This window comes from Coregonus clupeaformis, chromosome 35, assembly GCF_020615455.1.
Source record: "Coregonus clupeaformis isolate EN_2021a chromosome 35, ASM2061545v1, whole genome shotgun sequence".
Lineage (NCBI taxonomy): Eukaryota > Metazoa > Chordata > Actinopteri > Salmoniformes > Salmonidae > Coregonus > Coregonus clupeaformis.
The window spans coordinates 34,752,956-34,765,455 of NC_059226.1; the positions used below are offsets into that span (position 1 = coordinate 34,752,956).

The 12,500-nt window shown below is 43.4% G+C and overlaps 1 protein-coding gene across 1 annotated transcript in view; it reads right to left on the reverse strand.

Moving 5' to 3' along the window:
* Positions 1-12,500, reverse strand: part of LOC121551511 (protein sidekick-2-like) — a 274,719-nt gene that overhangs the window by 61,173 nt on the left and 201,046 nt on the right. The gene's annotated exons all lie outside the window — the stretch shown is intronic.

A 12,500-nucleotide genomic window follows, 5' to 3' on the forward strand; every position in this document is an offset into this window, starting at 1 on the left:
TTATAACCAAAAAGAGCTTCTGGATATCAGGACAGTGATTACTCACCTCGTATTGGACAAAGATTTTTTCTTCAACAAGGCGGCCGCGAAGGATATCCTACAGACACCCGACAAGGCCCAAATCCCTGTCATTCGCATGAGGAAGAGACGGAGATATCGTGGACGTAGGTCAGGGTGCCTTGTAAGGATCCGACGGCGAGCGAGTAAACTGCCGCTCCCATTAATCCTATTAGCCAATCTTCAATCATTGGAGAACAAATTGGATGACCTAAGATTACGGTTATCCTACCAACGGGACTTTAAAAACTGTAATATCTTATGTTTCACCGAGTTGTGGCTGAACGACGACATGGATAACATACAGCTAGCGGGCTATACGCTACATCGGCAGGATAGAACGGCTGACTCCGGTAAGACAAGGGGTGGCGGTCTGTGTATATTTGTAAACAACAGCTGGTGCACAAAATCAAATACTAAGGAAGTCTCGAGGTTTTGCTCGCCTGAGGTAGAGTATCTTATGATAAGCTGTAGACCACACTATTTACCAAGAGAGTTTTCATCTATATTTTTCATAGCTGTCTATTTACCACCACAAACCAATGCTGGCATTAAGATTGCACTGAATGAGCTGTATAAGGCCATAAATCAACAAGAAAACGCTCATCCAGATGCAGCGCTCCTAGTGGCCGGGGACTTTAATGCGGGGAAACTTATCCGTTCTATCTAATTTCTACCAGCATGTTAAATGTGCAACCAGAGGACAAAAAAACTCTAGACCACCTTTACTCCACACACAGAGACACGTACAAAGCTCTCCCTCGCCCTCCATTTGGCAAATCTGACCATAACTCTATCCTCCTGATTCCTGCGTATAAGCAAAAACTAAAGCAGGAAGCACCAGTGACTCGGTTAATAAAAAAGTGGTCAGATGACGCAGATGCTAAGCTACAGGACTGTTTTGCTAGCACAGACTGGAACATGTTCCGGGATTGTTCAGATAGCATTGAGGAGTACACCACATCAGTCACTGGCTTCATCAATAAGTGCATCGATGATGTCGTCCCCACAGTGACCGTACGTACATACCCCAACCAGAAGCCATGGATTACAGGAAACATCCGCACTGAGCTAAAGGGTAGAGCTGCCGCTTTCAAGGAGCGGGACTCTAACCCGGACGCTTATAAGAAATCCCGCTATGCCCTCCGACGAACCATCAAACAGGCAAAGAGTCAATACAGGACTAAGATTGAATCGTACTACACTGGCTCTGAGGCTGGTCGGATGTGGCAGGATTTGAAAACTATTACAGACTACAAAGGGAAGCACAACCGCGAGCTGCCCAGTGACAGGGGCAAGCAACACTGAACCATGCATGAGAGCACCAGCTGTTCCGGATGACTATGTGATCACGCTCTCCGTAGCCGATGTGAGGAAGACTTTTAAGCAGGTCAACATTCACAAGGCCGCAGGGCCAGACGGATTACCAGGACGTGTACTCCGAGCATGTGCTGACCAACTGGCAAATGTCTTCACTGACATTTTCAACATGTCCCTGACTGAGTCTGTAATACCAACATGTTTCAAGCAGACCACCATAGTCCCCGTGCCCAAGGACTCTAAGATAACCTGCCTAAATGACTACCGACCCGTAGCACTGACGTCTGTAGCCATGAAGTGCTTTGAAAGGCTGGTCATGGCTCAAATCAACAGCATTATCCCAGAAACCCTAGACCCACTCCAATTTGCACACCGCCCCAACAGATCCACAGATGATGCAATCTCTATTGCACTCCACAATGCCCTTTCCCACCTGGACAAGAGGAATACCTACCTGAGAATGCTATTCATTGACTACAGCTCAGCATTCAACACCATAGTGCCCTCTAAGCTCATCACTAAGCTAAGGATCCTGGGACTAAACACCTCCCTCTGCAACTGGATCCTGGACTTCCTGACGGGCTGCCCCCAGGTGGTAAGGGTAGGTAACAACACATCTGCCACACTGATCCTCAACACGGGGGCCCCTCAGGGGTGCATGCTCAGTCCCCTCCTGTACTCCCTGTTCACCCATGACTGCATGGCCAGGCACGACTCCAACACCATCATTAAGTTTGCCGACGACACAACAGTGGTAGGCCTGATCACAGACAACGATGAGACAGCCTATAGGGAGGAGGTCAGAGACCTGGCCGTGTGGTGCCAGGATAACAACCTCTCCCTCAACGTGACCAAGACAAAGGAGATGATTGTGGACTACAGGAAAAAAAAGAGGACTGAGCACGCCCCCATTCTCATCGACGGGGCTGTAGTGGAACAGGTTCAGAGCTTCAAGTTCCTTGGTGTCCACATCACCAATGAACTATCATGGTCCAAACACACCAAGACAGTCGTGAAGAGGGCACAACAAAGCCTATTCCCCCTCAGGAGACTGAAAAGATTTGGCATGGGTCCTCAGATCCTCAAAAAATTCTACAGCTGCACCATCGAGAGCATCCTGACTGGTTGCATCACCGCCTGGTATGGCAACTGCTTGGCCTCCGACCGCAAGGCACTACAGAGGTTAGTGCGTACGGCCCAGTACATCACTGGGGCCAAGCTTCCTGCCATCCAGGACCTCTATACCAGGCGGGTCAGAGGAAGGCCCTCAAAATTGTCAAAGACTCCAGCCACCCTAGTCATAGACTGTTCTCTCTGCTACCGCACGGCAAGCGGTACCGGAGTGCCAAGTCTAGGTCCAAAAGACTTCTCAACTACCCCCAAGCCATAAGACTCCTGAACAGCTAATCATGGCTACCCGGACTATTTGCACTGCCCCCCCACCCAAATCCTTTTACGCTGCTGCTACTCTGTTAATTATTTATGCATAATCACTTTAACTCTACCCACATGTACATATTACTTCAACTACCTCAACTAGCCGGTGCCCCCGCACATTGACTCCGCACCGGTTCCCCACTGTATATATAGCCTCCCTACTGTTATTTTATTTTACTTCTGCTCTTTTTTCTCAACAGTTTTTTGTTGTTGTTTTATTTTACTTTTTTATTAAAAATAAATGCACTGTTGGTTAAGGGCTTTAAGTAAGCATTTCACTGTAATGTCTGCACCTGTTGTATTCGGCGCATGTAGCCAATAACATTTGATTTGATTTGATTTGACTGAAGCTCTGTCTGTCAGTCAGTTCTCATTCTTCAAGATATGATGACTTGGAGAGACTGACATGCACAAGGCTCCCTCGCCCTCTCTCTGCCTCTCTTTCCTTTCCTTCTTCATCCCTCTCTCTCTCTCTCTCCCTCTCTCTCTCTCTGTGTCTCTCTCTCTCTCTCTCTCTCTCACTTTCAATTCAATTTCAGTACTTTCTCTCACTCATGCGTTCTCTCTCTAATTCTCTCTGAAAATAGCCAATAATTGCCTGAGTGTGCAGAGTGACAGGTCTGTCAGTCAGAGTGTGGACGGAGAGAAGAAGAAGAGATGAGAGTGGGAGGAAAGAAGGAGGGATGGAGAGATGGAGAGACTGACATGGGGACATGGTGGGTTGGCGACTTGACGTACTGGTGTCCAGATAGGTAGGTATAGAGGGAATAAAGAGAAGGGGAGAGAGAGAGAGAGAGAGAGAGAGAGAGAGAGAGAGAGAGAGAGAGAGAGAGAGAGAGAGAGAGAGAGAGAGAGAGAGAGAGAGAGAGAGGGGGGGGATGAAGTAGAGAGAGAGAGAGAGAGAGAGAGAGAGAGAGAGAGAGAGAGAGAGAGAGAGAGGGGATATAATGACATGGTGACAGAGGAGAGAGAAGAAGACAGAGAGGGAGAGAGAGAGAGAGAGAGAGAGAAATGAAAGTGAGAGGGAGAGGGATGTAGAGAGAGGAAGAGAGAGAGAGAGAGAGAGAGAGAGAGAGAGAGAGAGAGAGAGAGAGAGAGAGAGAGAGAGAGAGAGGGGATATAATGACATGGTGACAGAGGAGAGAGAAGAAGGCAGAGAGGGAGAGAGAGAGAGAGAGAGAGAGAGAGAGAGAGAGAGAGAGAGATAAACTGATAGATAGATAGATACAGTGCTATGAAAAAGTATTTGCCCCCTTTCGAATTTTCTCTACTTTTGCATATTTGTGATACTGAATATTATCAGATCTTCAACCAAAATCTAATATGGGAACATAAGTGAACAAATAACATAACAATTACATATTTATTTCATTTATTTCATAAACAAAGTTATGCAACACCCAATTTCCCTGTGTGAAAAAGTAATTGCCCCCTTACACTCAATAACTGGTTGTGCCACCTTTAGCTGCAATGACTCCAACCAAATGCTTCCTGTAGTTGTTGATCAGTCTCTCACGTCGCTGTGGAGGAATTTTGGCCCACTCTTCCATGTAGAACTGCTTTAACTCAGTGACGTGTGGGTTTTCAAGCATGAACTGCTCGTTTCAAGTCCTGCCACAACATCTCAATTGGGATTAGGTCTGGACTTTGACTAGGCCATTCCAAAACCTCCAATTTGTTGCTTTTTAGCAATTTTCATGTAGACTTGATTGTGTGTTTAGGATAATTGTCATTGTCTTGCTGCATGACCCAGCTGCGCTTCAGCTTCAGCTCACAGACGGATGGTCTGACATTCTCCTGTAGAATTCTCTGATACCTGAGGCAGCAAAGCATCCCCAAACCATCACACCACCACCACCATAATTGACCTTTGGTATGATGTTCTTACTGTGGAATGCAGAGTTTGGTTTTCGCCAGGCATTACTGGAACCATGTCGTCCATAAAGTTATACTTTTGAATCATCTGTCCATAGAACGTTCTTCCAAGAGTCTTGATGATCATCCAGGTGCTTTTTGGCAAACTTGAGTCAACTTTTTGGACGAGATGGGTCCCATTATGCCTGGCGAAAACCAAACACTGCATTCCACAGTAAGAACATCATACCAAAGGTCAAGCGTGGTGGTGGTGGTGTGATGGTTTGGGGATGCTTTGCTGCCTCAGGACCTGGACGACTTGCCTTAATAGAAGGAACCATGAATTCTGCTCTGTATCAGATAATTCTACAGGAGAATGTCAGACCATCCGTCTGTGAGCTGGAGCTGAAGCTGAAGTGCAGCTGGGTCATGCAGCAAGACAATGACAATGATCCAAAACACACAATCAATTCTACATGAAAATAGCTAAAAAGCAACAAATTGGACGTTTTGGAATGGCCTAGTCAAAGTCCAGACCTAATCCCAATTGAGATGTTGTGGCAGGACTTGAAACGAGCAGTTCATGCTTGAAAACCCACACGTCACTGAGTTAAAGCAGTTCTACATGGAAGAGTGGGCCAAAATTCCCCCACAGCAACGTGAGAGACGGATCAACAACTACAGGAAGCATTTGGTTGGAGTCATTGCAGCTAAAGGTGGCACAACCAGTTATTGAGTGTAAGGGGGCAATTACTTTTTCACACAGGGGAATTGGGTGTTGCATAACTTTGTTTATGAAATAAATATGTAATTGTTGTGTTATTTGTTCACTTATGTTCCCTTTATCTAATATTAGGTTTTGGTTGAAGATCTGATAACATTCAGTATCACAAATATGCAAAATAAGAAAAAATTAGAAAGGGGGCAAATACTTTTTCATAGCATATACAGTTGAAGTCGGAAGTTTACATACACTTAGGTTGGAGTCATTAAAACTTGTTTTTCAACCACTCCACAAATTTCTTGTTAACAAACTATAGTTTTGGCAAGTCGGTTAGGACATCTACTTTGTGCATGACACAAGTACTTTTTCCAACAATTGTGTACAGACAGATTATTTCACTTATAATTCACTGTATCACAATTCCAGTGGGTCAGAAGTTTACATACACTAAGTTGACTGTGCCTTTAAACAGCTTGGAAAATTCCAGAAAATGATGTCATGGCTTTAGAAGCTTCTGATAGGCTAATTTACATCATTTGAGTCAATTGGAGGTGTACCTGTGGATGTATTTCAAGGCCTACCTTCAAACTCAGTGCCTCTTTGCTTGACATCATGGGAAAATCAAAAGAAATCAGCCAAGACCACAGAAAAAAAATTGTAGACCTCCACAAGTCTGGTTCATCCTTGGGAGCAATTTCCAAACGCCTGAAGGTACCACGTTCATCTGTACAAACAATAGGACGCAAGTATAAACACCATGGGACCACGCAGCCATCATACCGCTCAGGAAGGAGACGCGTTCTGTCTCCTAGAGATTAACGTACTTTGGTGCGAAAAGTGCAAATCAATCCCAGAACAACAGCAAAGGACCTTGTGAAGATGCTGGAGGAAACAGGTACAAAAGTATCTATATCCACAGTAAAACGTGTCCTATATCGACATAACCTGAAAGGCCGCTCAGCAAGGAAGAAGCCACCAAAACCGCCATAAAAAAGCCAGACTACGGTTTGCAACTGCACATGGGGACAAAGATCGTACTTTTTTGAGAAATGTCCTCTGGAAACAAAAATAGAACTGTTTGGCCATATTGACCATCGTTATGTTTGGAGGAAAAAGGGGGTGCTTGCAAGCCGAAGAACACCATCCCAACCGTGAAGCACGGGGTGGCAGCATCATGCTGTGGGGGTGCTTTGCTGTAGGAGGGACTGGTGCACTTCACAAAATAGATGGCATCATGAGGAAGGAAAATTGTGTGGATATATTGAAGCAACATCTCAAGACATCAGTCAGTTAAGGCTTGGTCGCAAATGGGTCTTCCAAATGGACAATGACCCTAAGCATACTTCCAAAGTTGTGGCAAAATGGCTTAAGGACAACACAGTCAAGGTATTGGAGTGGCCATCACAAAGCCCTGTCCTCAATCCTATAGCAAATTTGTGGGCAGAACTGAAAAAACGTGTGCGAGCAAGGAGGCCTACAAACCTGACTCAGTTACACCAGCTCTGTCAGGAGGAATGGGCCACAATTCACCCTACTTATTGTGGGAAGCTTGTGGAAGGCTACCCTCAACATTTGACCCAAGTTAAACAATTTAAAGGCAATGCCACCAAATACTAATTGAGTGTAGGTAAACTTCTGACCCACTGGGAATGTGATGAAAGAAATAAAAGCTGAAATAAAATATTCTCTCTACTATTATTCTGACAATTCACATTCTTCTCGGAGCTAGCATGTTGGAGTGAACGGCTGTGTGTGAGAGGCTCCTGCAACTTTTTTGCGAAATAATCTAACCTAATTTACTTTATGGCACTTGTTACAACAAGTGCCTGGACCGGGCCAGCGTCCTCGCCCAGTAATCATCTGTTGTCACAGTTTCAAGACCAAGGATCTTATCCTGTGCGAGGCTCGAATGAAGGGCAACCTGTTACATATAGGGCACCCCTTTCGTGTCTATGAGGATTATGCACCTGATGTGGCAAAGCACCTCGCTGGCTACAGAGATGTCATGACCAAACTCTACAATCTCCATCTTCGCCCAGCCTTGCTCTTCCCTGCAAGACTAAGAATTATCCCGCCTTCCGGGGAGAAGATTTGGCTCTCCTCGGTTTTGGACGCAGAGAAGTTTATCCGGGAATATACGCCAATCCCCCGTACAGGCTAGAGTGCCTTGTCATTGTGTGTTAGGGTCTGCTCATGGACTCGAATCCATACTATACCATAACGGGTGAAACCGTATTAAACGGTCTCAGCAAGGGCTACCGAACATGTAATAGGCTGAGCTGACCAATGGAGGGCGGTCAGAGCTCTCATTTAACGTTAATTTCACTTTCATTCTGACTGGGTTTAGAGCGATGCCTGTTTGGGAGGCATTCCAGGTCGGATCATTGACACTTTCGGATGGATATACTTATATTCCCCCATTTTTGTTTTGTTTCGTTATTTATTTTTCAATTCTTACATTATTCCTATTACCATACCATGTATTTATTGCTTGCAGGGGTCTGGGGTGATGGTTGGGAAGGGGCCGATGCAGACACCTGGATAGCAAGTTGATGCTTTGTGCTGTTCTGCCTTTGTCATAGCCTGGCCCGCTCTCACGATCTGATTCCCACCAGCCCTCCGTGGTGCTTGTGTCTGTGTAGGTGTGCGTACATATAATTATTATTTGTACTTTATTATTATTTTCTCTTAGCATTTTAGTATTGTGTATGTGTATATTTTAAATTAGTATAGATTATTATTCTGGGGTATGAATGTTTGTGTATGTGTATGCGTGTGTATGTATCTGTATATATTTAAGAATATTTATTTTATATGTATATTTTTTTGTATGTATATATATATACGCATGTGTATGTGTGTGTGTGTGTATGTATGTAGGTATGCACATGTATGTATGTGTGTGTATGGATGTGTATATGTGTATGTGTGCACATATGTATATATAAATCACTATTTTTTTAAAATTATTTATTATTATAAATTTTTTTGATTGGGGGGTACGTTCAATTTATAAAAATCCTTGTTCCCATCTCCTAACCCACAATATGTAACTGTACTGCTGTCTATGTCGGTTACTGATGGTTTATGTTTAGACCGGCATTGCTTAGCAATAGAATCTTGTGATGATACATCTTGCTTATCTCAGGGATTGACCCAAGATTAACCTTAAGTGCGCAATATGTTTAAGTTGCAACTTATTCTGTTCAGGTTTATTAGATGCTAATTGAACACTTTAAGCGCGGGAGCCTCCTCAGTTCATATGTTAGTAGAAGTTGTAGGATAGTGAGAGGTGAACGTATAGTTGGGATTTTATTTTTGTTTTACCTCTTGTTCGAGGTTGTGCCGTGCTTTTTTGGCATCGGCCAGACAATGTGTTTGTTATTTTTATTTTCATATTTTTTTCTGTCCTATTTGTGTATGCCTGTTAAATGTGGGTTGATGTGGGGGGTAAAGGTTGGGGAAAGTAGGGGAACAGGGTGGAGAGTAAAGGTGCTTGCGGGGGGGAGGGGTGGGTTGGATACTGTGTAGGTGCTACATTTGCTGATCGTGATGGTTTGGTGCGCTTTATTACCTTTTTAGTGAGTTACATGTTATGCAGGCCACCATAGGAACTACAAATGAGAGGAGGGCGGGGCTTACATTCACTTCCTGGAATGTCAAGGGTTTAAACGAACCAATTAAGAGAGGCAAGGTCCTAGCCCACTTGAAAGCACTTTCGTCTGATATTATATTTTTGCAAGAAACCCATCTGAAAAACAATTCTCATAACAGACTTAAATGTAAGTGGGTGGGGCAAGTGTATCACTCTAACTTCTCTGCCAAAACGAGAGGCACAGCTATTCTGGTACGGAAAGGAATTCCCTTTCTACATAAAACCACTATTGTGGATAAAGAGGGTCGTTATGTGATCGTAATAGGAGAGATCCACTCTACTTCTGTAACTCTACTAAATATCTATGGGCTAAACATTGATAACCCCTCTTTTTTCAAAAGAGTCCTTTCCCTGATTCCAGATATCTCCCATACTAATCTGGTCATTGGAGGGGACCTTAACTGTGTACTAGACCAATATTTGGATAGATCCTCTACCCGGCGAACCCCTACCTCCTATTCAAGCGAATTCTTGAATACCTACATAAAAATTTTGAATTTATTTGATATATGGAGAATCTCTAACCCTACGGTTAGGGAATACTCATTTTAGTCTCATGTTCACAATGTATATACTCGAATTGACTACTTTTTGGTTGATGCTAAACTACTCCCCTATACCTGTAATGTGAGATATCATGATATTATAATCTCTGACCACAGTCCACTCACCTTCTCCCTGAGATTGGGTGACATCGTACCAAACGAGAGGGTCTGGAGGTTGAATCCCCAGCTCCTCACAGAACCAACATTCTGTGAACATCTTAAAGACCAAATTACATTTTTCTTTGATACCAACGACAACACAGAGACTTCCCCAGCATTATTGTGGGAAACGCTGAAGGCTTATTTGAGAGGCTGTATCATCTCCTTTCAGACTGCCAGGAGTAGGCAAAACAGAAGAAAATTGGTAGAACTGGAGGGACAAATTCACTTGCTGGATAGGGAGAATGCTAGACATCCATCTATGGAGAAACATAAAAAAATTATGTCTTTAACATTTAAATACAATCAGATCCTCTCGGCTAAAATTGCTAAATCTTTTCTCTATGCCAACCAAAAATATTTTGAGTTTGGTGACAAACCACACAAATTACTCGCCAGACAACTTCGAAAAAATGTGAGTGACCGAATGATTCACAAAGTTAAATCTGCATCTGGGGAATTACTCTCCTACCCCAAAGACATCAATGACAGATTCCGTCAGTTTTATGAGACTCTATATACATCTTAAAGCGGATCCTAAACCCTTAATTATGCAAAACTTTTTGGAGGACTGTAATCTTCCTGCCCTGAACCAGGAAGATTCTAACTTCCTGAATAAGGAAATATCTCTTGAAGAAATTAGAGAAACAATTAAATCTCTAAATAGTGGCAAGACCCCGGGCCCAGATGGATACCCTGGTGAATTCTATAAAACATTCAGCAACATGCTCTCTCCCTACCTGCACAAAATGTTGGTTCGGGCCAATGAGGATGGAGCTCTCCCATCTACTTTGGATGAGGCGTTTATTACAGTTATGCATAAGAAGGGTAAAGATCCGGAAGAGGTAGGGTCATACAGACCAATATCCCTCCTTAATACAGACCAAAAGATTTTAGCAAAAACTTTGGCTAACAGGCTTAGCACTTTAATTGGCAAATTGGTCCATTCGGACCAGACCGGCTTTATCCCTAACAGAAACTCATTCTTCAATCTCAGGCGCCTCTTCAACATTATGTATTCTCAGAGGTTACCTAACGTGGACCTTGCGATTATATCTCTTGACGCCGAAAAGGCCTTTGACCAAGTTGAGTGGCCCTATCTATTCAAGGTCCTACAGAAATGTAATATTGGAGATGGGTTCATAAATTGGATCCAGCTTTTATATAGGAACCCCTGTGCGAGAATACTCACTAACCAATCACTGTCGCCCCGATTTAACCTTTACAGAGGGACAAGGCAGGGTTGTGTGCTATCGCCTATGCTCTTCGCCCTAATTATTGAACCTCTCTCTCAAGCAATCAGATCTCATTCAGCAGTACACGGCTATAATACTAAAGATACTTTAAATAAGATTTCCCTATACACAGATGATATTCTCCTCTATGTAACAGAACCCCAAGCAAGGAATCCAGCTATTCCAGAGGTGATTAATTTGTTTGGTACCTTCACGGGACACAGAATAAATTGGAACAAGAGTGAATTAATGCCCATACGGTTGCAAAACACCTCATGGCTAGAACATCTTCCAGTTAAGTTATCTTCAGAAAAATGTATCTACCTTGGAATTGTAGTTACCAAACAATACTCCTTACTATTTAAAGAGAATTTCCCCTCTCTGATGCAAAATCTCAAGGCAAACATACAATTTTGGAGAACTCTCCCAATTTCTCTGCTCGGAAGAATTAATGCCATTAAAATGGTCTTCCTCCCACAACTGCTCTACCTATACCAGAACATCCCAGTATTCATACCTAAATCCTTTCATAAACAACTGGACTCTATTATCAATCCTTTCATCTGGGATTATAAAACACACAGGATAGGTAAAAAAACACCTATGTAAATCCAAGATGGAAGGAGGATTGTCTCTCCCAAATTGTATATTTTACTATTGGGCCGCTAACCTCCGCGCTGTTACGTTTTTGCTGGATGACGCACCCCTGCCATCCAGCTGGCCTAGTATGGAGCGTGAGGAGTGTCACCCCTTCTCTATTGGTGCTGTGATTTTGTCACCTGTCAAGATGTCACTTTACCGTAACAATCCTATTATACATAGCACAGTCCGAATCTGGAAGCAAATTAAAGTCTACTTTGAGCTTAGACCAATTGCCAGGAATCCCTCCTTTGCCCCCTCTAACCTTGATAACACCTTTGAGCGATGGGGAGATTTGGGGATAAGTACCATAGGGGATTTATATATAGGAGGGACATTTGCTTCCTTTGAATCGCTGAGGGAAACTTATAACCTTCCCAGAAGTAACTTTTTCAGATACCTACAAATTAGGGACTATGTTAGAAAACACCTCCCAACATTTGGGAATGCTAAACCTTCCATGTTTGACGGATGCATAAAAATATGTCCCACCTCAGACAAACTGATATCTCGTCTATATGACGCTTTTCAATCTGTTAGCGCACCCTCTACTGATGCTATTAAGGCAAAATGGGAGGAAGAACTAGGGACTGATATTTCGGTGGCAGACTGGGAGGATAGCTTGGAGTATATCCACACCTGCTCCATTAACTCCAGACATCGTCTCATACAATTTAAGGTATTACACAGATTACACTATTCCAAAACTAAACTGCATAGGATATTTCCTGATACATCCCCTATGTGTGATAAATGTCAGGCTGAGCAGGGTACACTACTCCACTGCTTTGCCCTATGCTCTAGCCTGTATGGTTATTGGTGTGGAATTCTTGGGGTCCTCTCTGAAGTTCTGGAGACTTCAATAGACCCAGACC